The sequence below is a fragment of the Orcinus orca genome, chromosome 20, assembly GCF_937001465.1.
Source record: "Orcinus orca chromosome 20, mOrcOrc1.1, whole genome shotgun sequence".
Lineage (NCBI taxonomy): Eukaryota > Metazoa > Chordata > Mammalia > Artiodactyla > Delphinidae > Orcinus > Orcinus orca.
This window is the reverse complement of record NC_064578.1, coordinates 22,706,818-22,721,167: the sequence shown is the minus strand read 5'-3', so window position 1 is coordinate 22,721,167 and position 14,350 is coordinate 22,706,818. Positions and strand designations below refer to the sequence as shown.

Sequence of the window (14,350 nt, the reverse complement as noted above, 5' to 3'; positions counted from 1 at the left end):
GACCCAGCAATCCCACTACTGGGCATATATCCTGAGAAAACCATAATTCAAAAAGAGTCATGTACCAAAATGTTCATTGCAGCTCTATTTACAATAGCCCAGAGATGGAATCAACCTAAGTGTCCATCATCGGATGAATGGATAAAGATGTGGCACATATATACAATGGAATATTACTTGGCCATAAAAAGAAACGAAATTTAGCTATTTGTAATGAGGTGGATAGACCTAGAGTCTGTCATACAGAGTGAAGTAAGTCCATATGCTAACACATATATATGGAATTTAAGAAAAAAAAAACTGTCATGAAGAACCTAGGGGTAAGACAGGAATAAAGACTGTGTCCTACTAGACCTACTAGAGAACGGACTTCAGGATATGGGGAGGGGGAAGGGTGAGCTGTGACAAAGCGAGAGAGAGGCATGGACATATATACACTACCAAACGTAAGGTAGATAGCTAGTGGGAAGCAGCCGCATAGCACAGGGAGATCAGCTCGGTGCTTTTGACCGCCTGGAGGGGTGGGATAGGGAGGGTGGGAGGGAGGGAGACACAAGAGGGAAGAGATATGGGAACATATGTATATGTATAACTGATTCACTTTGTTATAAAGCAGAAACTAACACACCATTGTAAAGCAATTATACTCCAATAAAGATGTTAAAAAATAATAATAATAGAGCATTACTTTCCATTCTGTTTTGCTATTGATATTATATATTCTGATGGTAGTATTATTATTGTTCTTGACTTGGATGTATCATAAATGAGAGAGAAATAAAAAAGTCCTTATACTGTCATTTTTAACTAAAAAATCAGTGCTAAGTGTTTTATAAAATGTACTACTGTAGTCTATCCTCAAAGCAACCTTAAGCAATAGGTATACTTAATTTCATTTTGCATGCAAGAAAGCTGAGTTTCAGAGTCAAGATAACGTGCCAAAGGCATATAATTAGGAAATGGCAGAGTTGGGGTTTGGTGCTAGGAGCTATCTGATTGTGAAGCTATAAAAGCATATTATGCTAAATAATAATTAGAAAGGATAGATTACAATAATATACAAAAAGGGTTTTCTCTGTTTTTCTGGTAGTAATATAATTGCAATATATTACTTATCCTGATGATATGGATGTTTGTAGTCAAGAAAAGGAAATAATTGATTTTTCACTCTTAAGGTGAAACATTAATTTAAGTCCTCCTCCCATTACAGCATAACTGTGAAATAACATTGATTTTCAGGATACTTAAAGATTTGTGCTGTGTTCTAATTATCATGAACACCAAAGTAGCATGTGTGCTTTAAGCTCTTTTGACGGCACTTAAACATTCTGTAATGAAATCTACCTTTTAACAAAAAAAGTTTTGGTGGAATGAATCTCATTTGTCAGTAGTTTAATTTTGCCTCTTGATAAATTAGAAACAATATGCCATTGTTTAGCAAGTAAATTATTCATTGTAAGTTTAAAAAAATATAACTTTAAAGAAGTTTTTTTCCTCTTCAAATATGTAGATATTTTTATTTTAGTATGAGGAGAGTTAGTTCAAATCATATGTTAATATGTTCAGGTTTGAAATTAGAACCTTATATGAAATTATTTCCGGTACCATGGTATACTTGAAAATCTTGGTGAATTAAATATGATTGACATATTTTAACACTCTGTTATGCTTATGGTGTTTGCAAGAGGATTTAAACATTAGCTGTTACATTTTTTTTTAATTCTGTTCTCTTTTCTCTAGTTTCAAAAGAATTCTTCAAATGAGTAAACCTATTGGAAGTTGAATATGATATAGAAGCAAGTACATAGTTTTAAAACATAAGCTGTGAACTTTAAAATTATCCAAAGTGTTTAACTATATAGATATCATGTTTATGTTTTGCATCACCCTTATTTAACATTTTGTTGGAGTGAGTGTAATAAAGATCTCCTCTTCGTAATCAAGAGTATAAACTTCATTAGACTCCAGTTCAGCATGGCAGTGTTTTTTCTTTGACATCCAGACAAATTTGGCCTGGGGTGAATTTTCCTGGAAAAACCATACTTCCTGTATTGTTGCATTATTACACAACTTTAGGGGTTACATTGTGCTCCAGGAACTTGAGTTTGCATGCTCTGTAGTATATGTATTTAAATAGTACCACCAGGAGGTGTGCACTGGGCAGACCTATGTCCAGGCATACAAGTTTATGACCGTCTAATGCCATAGTTATACTAATGTGACACCAAGTATGTCACATATATAGACACCATGAGCTGAACTAATCAAAAAACCTGGGAATCCCATATTCAGCATATGGGCAATGAACATTTGTGATAGATTGCTGCATGGTATTCACACAACCTCCTCAGCCAGAATATAAAATTCATAGAGTGAGAATACTTAATCTTGGACCCCTGGGTTCACAGTTCTTTGGGGGAACTGTTATTCCCATGAAATTGTGTAAGACATTCAATCATAGGTTTGAATGTGTAAAGCTTTTATTACCTGATTCTTCAATCTTATGACTCAAAAGCGATGAAAAAAAAACCCACCATAGGAAAAAACCCAACAAAGGAAACAAAGACATGGAGACAGGCAGCAAAATAAATCAAGCCAACCAGGAAATAGAATTTTGATCTCACTTTCTTTCCTTTTCCCTCTTTTCTTTGGCTTACTGATATGTGTGATGGAATAGCATGTCAAAGATAAAGGAGTGACCTCTTGGCTTTCTAGCCATAATATCCACAATGGAAAAGTTATATATATTTTATTTTATATACATTGTTTTCTAGCCATAATATCCACAATGGAAAAGTTATATATATTTTATTTTATATACATTGTTTTCCACAGACTTTCATTTGCATTAAATGTAGATGTAAATAGTACCCCCAAGAGGTATTCACCAACAGACCTACATCCAGGCATAAAAGTTTATGATGGTTTAATACCATAATTATGCCAATATAATAACAAATGAGACTGGTTCTACAAAGAAACATGATATTCTATAAAATTAAAAATATACATATTTTAATTTGCTCCTATGTATATATCCCCACTTGCCTAATCTGTGATTTACTAAGAATTATCTAGTAATAATAATAATAACAACAGAAACAACAAGAGTAGAAAAAACCAACAGCTTGACAAATAGTACTTGAGTCTTTGAGCTGGATATGGGAAGGGTGAGGTCAAGAAAGGTTTTCCGTTGAGGAAGATATAGCAACAAAATGACAAAAGTAGATGATTACTGAACAACTACTATGCCTCGAGCTATGAAATAAACCCCCAAATACTCTGTAAGTAAATAACGCTAATATACTTAACCACTCACAGGAATCTTCACGGAAGAAAGAAAAATTAGCAAAGAAGAGTAAGACATCATAGGTGAAAGGAACATAATTAATAAAGGCAAGGAAACATGAAGTAACATGCTGCATTTGGGCCCTGCAACTTGTTTAGTATAATTGGGAAAAACTTTCTGATATATCAGCTAGGGAGTTCCAAATCTAGGTTAGTATAACTCAAACCATTTATAAAGTGAACGTCACAACATCTTAGGTTTGGGAAAAAGCTTTATAATCACTTATCCATACCATTCTCTGCTTCAGGCATCCTCTAGTATCCTGACCATGAACACTTTAATGGATCGGCAACATAGGGACTCTTTGGCATGGCTGTTATATGTTTAGAGATTCGTCTAAGTAAAAAACAGCAACAACAGTTCTCATAACATCACAAAATCAATCTCCCTGAATTCCACACATGCTCTAAGTTTTAGATTCTCAAAGATCCAATGACTTGTCCTTATGTAACACTTAAGGTATCTGAAGAAACCTCTTCTCAGGCCTCTACTCTGACATTTTTTCAACTGGGAACACAAAGATAGTACAGTGACATTTGGATAGTGAATATTAGACCTAGATATTTATTTTTCCTCCTCTTGGAAAGCGCTACTCCAGGGTTCATTAATTGTACTTTCTGCCCTTTATCAGTTTTTCTCCACGTGTTGTCAGCGTATTGTATACCGTCAAAATTCTTAAAAGCAAATAATCTTTAGAATACTAATTCCTTAAATAGGACAAAATATTAGAATCATTTACCATTTTAATAACTGGTTATCAACTTAGCTGTGTTAGGTTTGGAGGTCAGACCCCACGTTGAGCTACAAGAAAGTTGAAGGTGAAATTGATAGGAAAAGAACCTTTGTGTCTTCTTTTGGTTGAACCTCACTGTTAACATTTCACATAAATTATAAGTTGGGCCACATATAAACCACTTGTTAAAGGTTTCAACCATATGGGGAGTTTGAAGACAGCTCATAGAACTAGTATTCCTAAACATGGTTTGTCTGAAAGAGTAGAACCAGTAGTATGGTGAACCCAAAACGATGATGAAGACTAGGTGCTTATAGTGGTGGTGAGACCTTGCTGAGAAGTTGTTGGCTCATTGCAGTCTGCAACAGCAGAGGATATTTGGAAATTCTGAGAGCAAACCCTAAAAACCTGATACCTCAAGAGGGCAGAATTAGATGTAGGAACATCTAGAGACTAAAGGAGAATGGACAATGGGAAGGCAGATAGCTAAAGTTGAAATGAGGAGATGGCGCTTTTGAAGAGGTAATCTCAAAACTATTGAACACTTCCCTAGGCTTATCTCCAGGGAATTCTTAAAAGGCAGGACTGATCACATTATATAGGATAATCTTGGGTAATTTTATATCCTATCTGGCTCATCCAGTATTACTTACTACTAATAAAAGCATAAAGAGTTATTGGTGAATGCTCAAGTTCAAGTCATAGAATAAGTAAAGAATAATAGTTTATTCTCAGTACAGCCTAAATGTTTTCTTTAAATTTTATTGGTAAAATACATCATACATGATGGGGTTTTCGAAAGCACGGTATCATTTAGATTCAGCTTTTAAACAGTGTATAGTTTGATGTATCATAGAGTCTAATAAAAATGCTAAACCAGGCCATTAAATATTTATGTGCCATTTGTATATTGTGCAGGAAAGGGACATTAATTAGTTCGCTTCACAAGAGAGAATCTGCATTTCCATAAGGAGAAGAGATGTTAAGATGAATGTTTTAGCCATAACTTCCTACATAGAATGCTTTTGGGTCCAATCTGGAAACTATTCAAACAATATTATAGAAATAAGAACAAGATGGACTAAGGGCAAAAAAATATAAAATGAAGATTACTCAACCAATGTCAACATGTTACACTGTAATTAAGGTTGATGTGATGAAATGTAAATTACAGAGCTTTCTGTTTATCTGATGGTACTTTAAAAACCCCATTTTATAGCCTTACTCATGCCAGTTTGGGCACATTCTTAAGATTTTAATTAAGCTAATACCTTTCAATGCCTCAGGAGGGATGCCTGGAGAATTGGAAATAACTTTAGATTTTGAGGTGATTGGGCTCAAGAAAATCCAACTCTCCCATATCTGAGCTGTATAAACTTGTGCAGGGTATTCTCTGAGCCATATTAGTTTTGATTTATTCATTGGCAATACTCATTGTTTTCATGGAGACTTTGTGAGAAGCTTGGAGAAGTTACAACTTAATTAATAATTACAGTTGTTGGCTTATAATAGATGTTCAGCCAGTGTTCTTCTTCTCACCCTTGTCTGAGTCATTATCCTGTATACATTTTTATTCCTCTGTTTGCATTTTCAATGAGTGTGTTTCTTCCAAGTCTTCCTGACTGCCATGACTATGATTTCCTATCAGTCCTCAATGCCACAATTTAAAATTAGATACTTAACAGAATCAGCTTTCTAATGAATCAGTCACCGACCACTCAAACTCTGCCAACTCATGGTTGTATTAATTGTTCTAAAGTATTGATTCCAGATTAAATTTTAATCCCTTGCCTATCTATCAAAGTCCTCATCAGTGCATCTCTAAACTTAGATTCCATGACTCCCAACATCAAGTTTTTGCTCTAGATGGTGGAGAGTAACTATGAAAAAAATGATGCACACTAAGAACATCACCTGCACACCACTTTCTTCATTGTTTTCCCCGAATAAAATAACTCTCATCTCACTCTCTCTGAGCCAGTTATTTTATCTATGACTCAATATCCTCATCAATAAAATTTATATAATAAATATTGTCTAGCACATAGAGGAATGCTCAATACATATCTGTTGTCACTGTTAGAGTTGTTATTAAACTCTGCACATCCTTAGAACACCAATCCCCCAGGGGAATTTTCCAATCCCCACAGGAATTTTCATCCTTAGAACACCAATCCCCCAAGAATTTTCCTGTGACCATGTAACTTCACAATGATCTTGCTCCTTTGAACTCTATGACATTTGATGCTGATCACATTATCGTTAATTCACTTGGCTTTTGTTTAAGCCTTGACCTCCAAGTAAAAAATAATTATTTGAGGGCATGACCTATGAGTTATAATTATTTTGCATCTCCAGTAGAATTGTGGGTAGAGTGAAGTGGAGAATGAAGAAAAACTAGCTATCATAGGGACCTCACAATAAATATGTGTATGTAACACAGACTTAGTTGTTTATTTTTATTGTTGTTATAATTAATTTTATAATAATGTGTTTTAGAGGTTTTTCTACATTAAAATTATATAATTTACTTCAGTATCCTGACCACTTCCCAAGGAAGTCTTCTGTTTTCCATCTCCTCTCCAAAACTTAAGTGCTTATAAGAAAGGGAACCATTAATTAGAAAAGTCATTTATTTGCTCACTTAGAATTTGAATTAAATTCTAACACTTTGATCAAGTTTTGCCATAGCTATACAATAACTCAGAAATGGCAGTGAAGCAATAAGTGTTTCTCAATTCATTTTTTTCTTTCTTGTTTTTGCTTCTTTCTAATCACACTTTTCTACAAAGCTTTCTATGATTTTATTCATCCATACTTCCATCTATATTATGCTGTTTCCTTGAGCTCAGAAGTCAATAACTCATCACTATTACTAAAACTTTAATTAATGGTAACAAATTAGAGAAGTATAACTGAAATCACCAAGGTGATAAATATTCTATGTGGAACTTGGTGTTGAAAACAGGTGGGATTAATTACCAACACTGTGGAGTGATTCAGGTCTTTTTATTCCCATTATCAGGGGATAAAATCAGAAGCACAGAGTTCACATTCTAATAAAGAATCGAACACATTTAAAATAAGAATCTAACCAATGGAAAAAAAAAATACCAATCAGTAAAAGTGCTGTGCTTGACATTAAGTGGTAATATTTCTAAAAAACTCAGTAATATTTGGTGAAGAAATTCACACTGGATATTTAGGACATAGATAATAGAAGACAGAAAAAAAAGCAGTCAAAGTACTATGACCTTGGAGAATTCTCAAATGTGAAAATATGAGCAATGCTAGGAAATATGATAAGAAATTCTACATTAAAAGGAAATGCACATTCCAAGAAAAAAACTTCATATTCTCTTTGAAATCATCCGTCCTTTTCTGAGGACTTACCCATTTGGCATGGTGAAAAAGGAACTGGATTAACCATTTAAGAAATGCAGACGAAAACAACAAATAATAGGAGCATTTTTAAAATTCTGAATCATTTCTAATCTATAATTTTATGACAACAGTATTATCTGGCACATAGTAGGTACTAAATAAAATTTACTTTATTTGTTTCTTCAAATGTCTAATATTTTTCTACTGCATCTCTTTCTACTGCAGTTACTTATACAATGCTTTGTAATATTAAAATAAAAGTCAAGTAGCATTAAGGCAAATGTGTTATCAGTCTTTCTTAACTACATGATAGCAGTTTCCTATAGTTATATTTTAAAAGGTTTCAAAGACTAAAATAGCATGAATATGATGTCATGATTGAATGGAGAGACAAAAGATTGACAATTTTCCAAGCTTTATTTACTCTATTTCATAATGTGGGTTTAATATTTCCCATAATTCTTAATTATGGAATACTCATTCATACTTGATGGCAGAAAATTATCCTTAAGAGTTAACATTCACTAGTCTTTTTAGGAGAAATGGAGAGTCCTACATGACAGATGAATGTGTAGTGAGCCGAAAGAGGGTTATGCACATTAGTGCTGTCATAGTGGATAATATATGATGTGCCAGGAACATAAATAACTTCTAATATGAGGACTGAGCATAGGCAGAAAGGCAGTGGACTATGAAACCTTATGAGCAGGATGGAACACATGCACCTATATCTTTAGTGAAACCTGAATTAGATTGGACATAATACCTTGCTTATTTTTCAAAAAATATGAATAACTGACCAAAGGATCGGAACACAGTCAGCTACATCATAAGGAAAATATTATGACCTGCTTAAAACCCATGACATTGTCTCTATCCACAACCATAGTTTACCCCACTTTCTGAGTACCGCCAAATTATCTATCTTTGTTGCCTGACACAAAGGGAAGTATTTTTATAATAGGAATTTGAACATGGACTTCGGAACCAGATATGATTGTAGCATTTATTTGCTGTCAGATCTTAGATAAGTTACTTAACTGATCTCAGTTTCATTTAACTCATTTGTAAAATGTCAATAAAAATAGCACCTTTATAGATAGTGGTGAGGATTATGTGAAACGATATTTGTAAAATATTAAGTCCTTCTCTTCTTCCCATAGCATCTTGTGTGTGTGTGTTTTACATACGCTTCTCATGAGGTACTGTAATCATTGATTTACTTGTCCTTTTTATCTGCACTCACAGCTCTCTGAAGAAATAAATAGCCTTTTGAGCAATGCCAAACCCATAGTGGATATTCAATATATATCCATGAATAAATGGAAGTGTTGTGAATGCCACTGGTTATCTGACAAAATCTTCCCAATATTCCCCTACGTCAACTTTCTTTACTCATGTTTTATCATATTTGTCCCATATGACTTTCATGTATATAACTTTGAAAAAAAACATTTTGCTAAAGATATGAGTATGAAGGTGCTATGGAGGAATGTAAAAGTGATGAAAGAGAGTTCTTCATCAGCCCCATCTCTTTCAGCTTAGCCTCACCCTCAGTCAGTCGAACACCTTACCTTCCTCTGAATGTGTGCTCTTCTCCACTCTTTTGGTTATGTACCAATTACCCTGCCTCATATATACTCCCAGACAATCTCTACCTTTCTTAGGACTACATAATTATCCCTTGACCTCTGGCTTGCAGGTGGTTTTAGCCATGGAGGCACCAACAGTAGTTCTTAGCCAAGGAAGAGAGATGTTGGGATATTTATACCCCTGGCTCCTTTCCTCCTGGGTACTGTGGTACCCCCTACCAAATGCAACAGCTTTTATCTTATAGATCTCTTTATCCAGTTACACCTCTCCAGGTTCCTTTAACTCCTTCCACTCCTGACCCTATATACAGGTGGGTGGCAAAACTGCATACTCCCTACTCTAGGTAACCCAGTGGTACACTACTACCCCTTGTTCTCCTAAATTTACCCAAACTTTATAGATAACTCCTTTATTAAACTCCCATCAAATTACCCTGTTTCACTGTGTGATCTACCTTGTGACCTTAGACAACTAAATCCCTCTAAACCTTTCTGCCTTCATGTGTAAAATAAGATTAATTATTGTATAAGTGCAGTAAATATTTGTGGATTAAGGGGCTTTCCCTGGTGGTGCAGTGGTTAAGAATCAGCCTGCCAATGCAGGGGACGCGGGTTCGAGCCCTGGTCCGAGAAGATCCCACATGCCGCAGAGCAACTGAACCCTTGCTCCACAACTACTGAGCCAGTGCTGTAGAGCCCGCAAGCCACAACTACTGAAGCCCGCGTGTCTAGAGCCTGTGCTCCACAACAAGAGAAGCCACCACAATAAGAAGCCTGTGCACCACATGAAGAGCAGCCCCTGCTCGACGCAACTAGAGAAAGCCCAAGTGCAGCAACGAAAACCCAATGCAGCCAAAAATAAAAATAAATAAATTTATTTTAAAAAATTGTGGATTAAAAAAGATTATTTAGGTAAAGTACCCATCACAGGATTTCAAATTGGAATAAATGAGATAAGTCAAAGAAAACATTTAAAACTCTGGCATATATTACTAGCTCAATAAATGTTAAAATACATTGCTGTGATCACTATTGCAAATATCGTTTCCTCCTTTGGTATTATATAGTTTCATTTATCTCTTATCTCAATGTGTTATAAATCATCTTTTCAAAGTGTGTCTACCTTAATAGTTTGCAAGTTCCTTGAAGGATGGGTTTTTGCTTCATTCATCCTTCTATCACTACTGCTTATCACAGGGTGAGGCCAGACACTCATAAAATTTCTGGGAAGCCTGAATAAATTCATTACTCACAATTCCTTTGTCAAGAATGTTCAACATGTACAGTTACTACATTAAATATAGTATCAAAAATCACTTCCTTTAATTTATTGTCTATGTTTCTACAGAAATAAGACACATCTTTTGAGAACATGAGTACAGTTACAGTCAAGCATCTGGAGTCTTCCTGAAAAATGAAATGATTAGAGAGATTATGTCCCTAACAGGCTTATACAACATCTGCTAAAGTGAACTTGAGCTATGGAGTAGATAAAACCTCACATAATATTCCATTACCAGTCACAAGACATCTTTCAAGTTTAAATATTTATAGGTGTTTTTCCCTTTGCTAAATTTATTGTTTGTGAAATTGTATTTGAAACTGATTTTTTAATATTTCTTGCAGGTCACAATTTAACAATCTAAGAAATCTTCAAAACTTATTCTGAACTTTAAATAGAAACAAACCATAGAAGTACAGTGCATTACTAAGGTGTCTCCAGGATAAATGCATAAAGGGAGATTTCCCAAACATTTTAAAAATGTAAGTAAAGACCCTTAAATCACTTTTCAATCGTCAGACCACATTTTTTTTTAGAATTCCAACTGCTCTGAATGTGGACTATGTAAGTCATAGCTTCAATAATTGTTCTTATTAATTGGGACTAATGCAACTAAATTCAATGTTACTATGAGGAATTGATAGAAAAGATATATGAAAATAGCCAGCATAATTCCCATCACATGGAAGGCACTTATTTAATTTATATTAAATTTTATTTAATATAAATTTTAAAACCATAAGCCAACTAAATGGCAGGGATGAAAAACAAATCAAAATAAACACAAGCAAAGCAAAATAGAGACCAGATTACAGACAATTATGAATTTTGTGGATCAAAATCTGTTTACCTGAAAACATAGTATCATTTGATTTTTCTCTCAGAAGGGATGCCATCAAGCTTCCTACGAAGGAAAATAGGTCAGGAAGCAGAACTTGTTTCTGTCTCTACATCAGTCCTTATCTTCCTGAGTGACTATGGCCAAATTACTTCTATAGCCTTCAGTTTCCTCATTTACCCTATATAGACTTGGAATTTATACCCTCATAACATTGTATAAATCTCTCAGATTTGAGTGGATCCCTTGGCCTAACAACTGATTCATTTTTGCCCCATTAAACAAACCAGTGTTTTGGAAAAAAATGACCAAATGCATCCAAGGCCATGATGGGTAAGTAACTGACCTGGACTCAGAAACCTCGGTTTTTGGTAATCATTCTGTAATCATCTTCCTTTATGGCCTTAGAAATTTTGCTTGGTCTCTGTGAACTTAGATTTTCTCATCTGTAATAGGGAAGTATATGAAAACCAAGACGCCTATCCAGTACTCTTATTTTTTTCCTACAACAAACTATACCATTTTATAATGTAGAATTTCCTCAGCTTAAAGTATATTATTTATAGTGTAAAAAATAAACAATTTTCCTTAATTTTCCTCAGTAGTTTGCAATGTTAAAAATACATATTTTAAATTCATACATGTTGTCAATAATATCAATGATATAAAGTCTCGGGGGGGGGCGCCTTCAAGATGGCGGAGGAGTAAGATGTGGAGATCACCTTCCTCCCCACAAATACATCAAAACTACATCTACATGTGGAATAACTCCTACAGAACATCTACTGAACGCTGGAAGAAGACCTCAGACCTCCCAAAAGGCAAGAAACTCCCCACGTACCTGGGTAGGGGAAATGAAAAAAGAAAAAACAGAAACAAAAAATAGGGATGGGACCTGCACCTCGGGGAGGGAGCTGTGAAGGAGGAAAGGTTTCCACACACTAGGAAGCCCCTTCGTGAGCGGAGACTGCGGGTCGCGGAGGGGGGAAGCTTCGGAGCCGCGGAGGAGAGTGCAGCCACAGGGGTGCGGAGGGCAAAGTAGAGAGATTCCCGCAGAGGAGCGATGCTGACCAGCACTCACCAGCCCGAGAGGCTTGTCTGCTCACCCGCTGGGACGGGTGGGGGCTGGGAGCTGAGGCTTGGGCTTCGGTCAGATCCAGGAAGAGGACTGGGGTTGGCTGTGTGAACACAGCCTGAAGGGGGCTAGTGCGTCACAGTTAGTAGAGAGTGTGTCCGGGAAAAAGTATGGAACTGCCAAAGAGGCAAGAGATTTTTCCTTGCCTCTTTGTTTCATGGTGCGCGAGGAGAGGGGATTCCGAGCACCGCCTAAACAAGCTCCAGAGATGGGTTCGAGCTGCGTCGAGCTGCGGCTATCAGAACGGACACCAGAGACGAGCATGAGATGCTAACGCTGCTGCTGCCGCCAACAAGAAGCCTGTGTGAGAGCACAGGTCACTATCCACACCTCCCCTCCAGGGAGCCTGTGCAGCCCGCCACTGCCAGGGTCCCGTGATCCAGGGACAATTTCCGAGGGAGAACCCATGGTGTGCCTCAGGCTATTGCAACGTCACACTGGCCTCTGCCATACTCCTCCCCTCGCCCTGGCCTGAGTGAACCAGAGCCGCCTAATCAGCTGCTACTTTAACCCCATCCTGTCTGGGCAGGGAACAGATGCCCTCAGGCGACCTACACACATAGGCAGGGCCAAATCCAAAGCTGAAGCACCGGAGCTGGGCGAACAAAGAAGAGAAAGGGAAATTTCGCCATGAAGCCTCAGGAGCAGCGGATTAAATCTCCTCAGTCAGCTTGATGTACCTGCATCTGTGGAATACCTGAATAGACAATGAATCATCCCAAATTGAGGTGGTGGACTTTAAGAGCAAGATAGATTATTTTATCCCCTTTTCCTCTTTTTGTGTGTATGTGTATGCTTCTGTGTGTGATTTTGTTTGTATAGCTTTGCTTTTGCCATTTGTCCTAGGGTTCTGTCTGTTTTTTGTTTGTTTTTTAGTACAGTTTTTTAGTGCTTGTTAACATTGGTGGATTTGTTCTTTGGTTTGGTTGCTCTGTTCTTTCTCTTTTTAAATTACTTTTTAATTTTTTTATTTTTAAGAATTTTTTTCTATTTTAATAACTTTATTTTACTTTATTTATTTATTTTTTCCTTCTTTCTTTTTTTCTCCATTATCTTCTGAGCCATGTGGCTGACAGGGTCTTGGTGCTCTGGCCGGGTGGCAGGCCTGTGCCTCTGAGGTGGGAGAGCCAAGTTCAGGACATTGGTTCACCAGAGAATTTCCAACCCCACATAATATCAAACGGCAAAAGCTCTCTCAGAGATCTCCATCTCAACACTAAGACTCGGCTCCACTCAATGACCAGCAAGTTACAGTGCTGGACACCCTATGCCAAACAACTAGCAAGACAGGAACACAGCCCCACCCATTAGCAGAGAGGCTGCCTAAAATCATAATAAGTTCACAGACACCCCAAAACACACCACCAGATGTGGTCCTGCCCACCAGAAAGACAAGATCCAGTCTCATCCACCAGAACACAGGCACCAGTCCCCTCCACCAGGAAACCTACACAAGCCACTGAATCAACCTTACCCACTGGGGGCAGACACGAAAAACAACAGGAACTACGAACCTGCAGACTGCGATAAGTAGACCCCAAACACAGTAATTTAAGCAAAATAAGAAGACAGAGAAACACACAGCAGATGAAGGAGCAAGGTAAAAACTCACCAGACAAAACAAATGAAGAGGAAATAGGCACCCTACCTGAAAAAGAATTCACAGTAATGGTAGTAAAGATGATCCAAAATCTTGGAAATAGAATAGGGAAAATACAAGAAATGTTTAACAAGGACCTAGAAGAACTAAACAGCAAACAAACAATGATGAACAACACAATAAATGAAATTAAATTCTCTAGAAGGAATCAATAGCAGAATAACTGAGGCAGAAGAATGGATAAGTGACCTAGAAGATAAGAGAGTGTAAATAACTACTGCAGAGCAGAATAAAGAAAAGAGAATGAAAAGAATTGAGGACTATTACAGAGACCTCTGGGACAACATTAAACACAACAACATTCAAATTATAGGAGTCCCAGAAGAAAAAGAGGGAAAAAAACGGGACTGAGGAAATATTTGAAGAGATTATAGTTG

The 14,350-nt window shown here is 36.6% G+C and overlaps 1 long non-coding RNA gene across 1 annotated transcript in view; it reads right to left on the bottom strand.

Moving 5' to 3' along the window:
* Window positions 1-12,297, bottom strand: part of LOC125962685 (uncharacterized) — a 28,322-nt gene extending 16,025 nt beyond the window's left edge. The window contains exons 1-2 of the long non-coding RNA XR_007474219.1: window positions 12,260-12,297; window positions 11,191-11,244 (exon numbers count right to left, since the gene is read on the bottom strand). This is a non-coding gene — a long non-coding RNA (uncharacterized LOC125962685). The remainder of the gene's footprint in view (window positions 1-11,190; window positions 11,245-12,259) is intronic.
* Window positions 12,298-14,350: the final 2,053 nt, after the last annotated feature.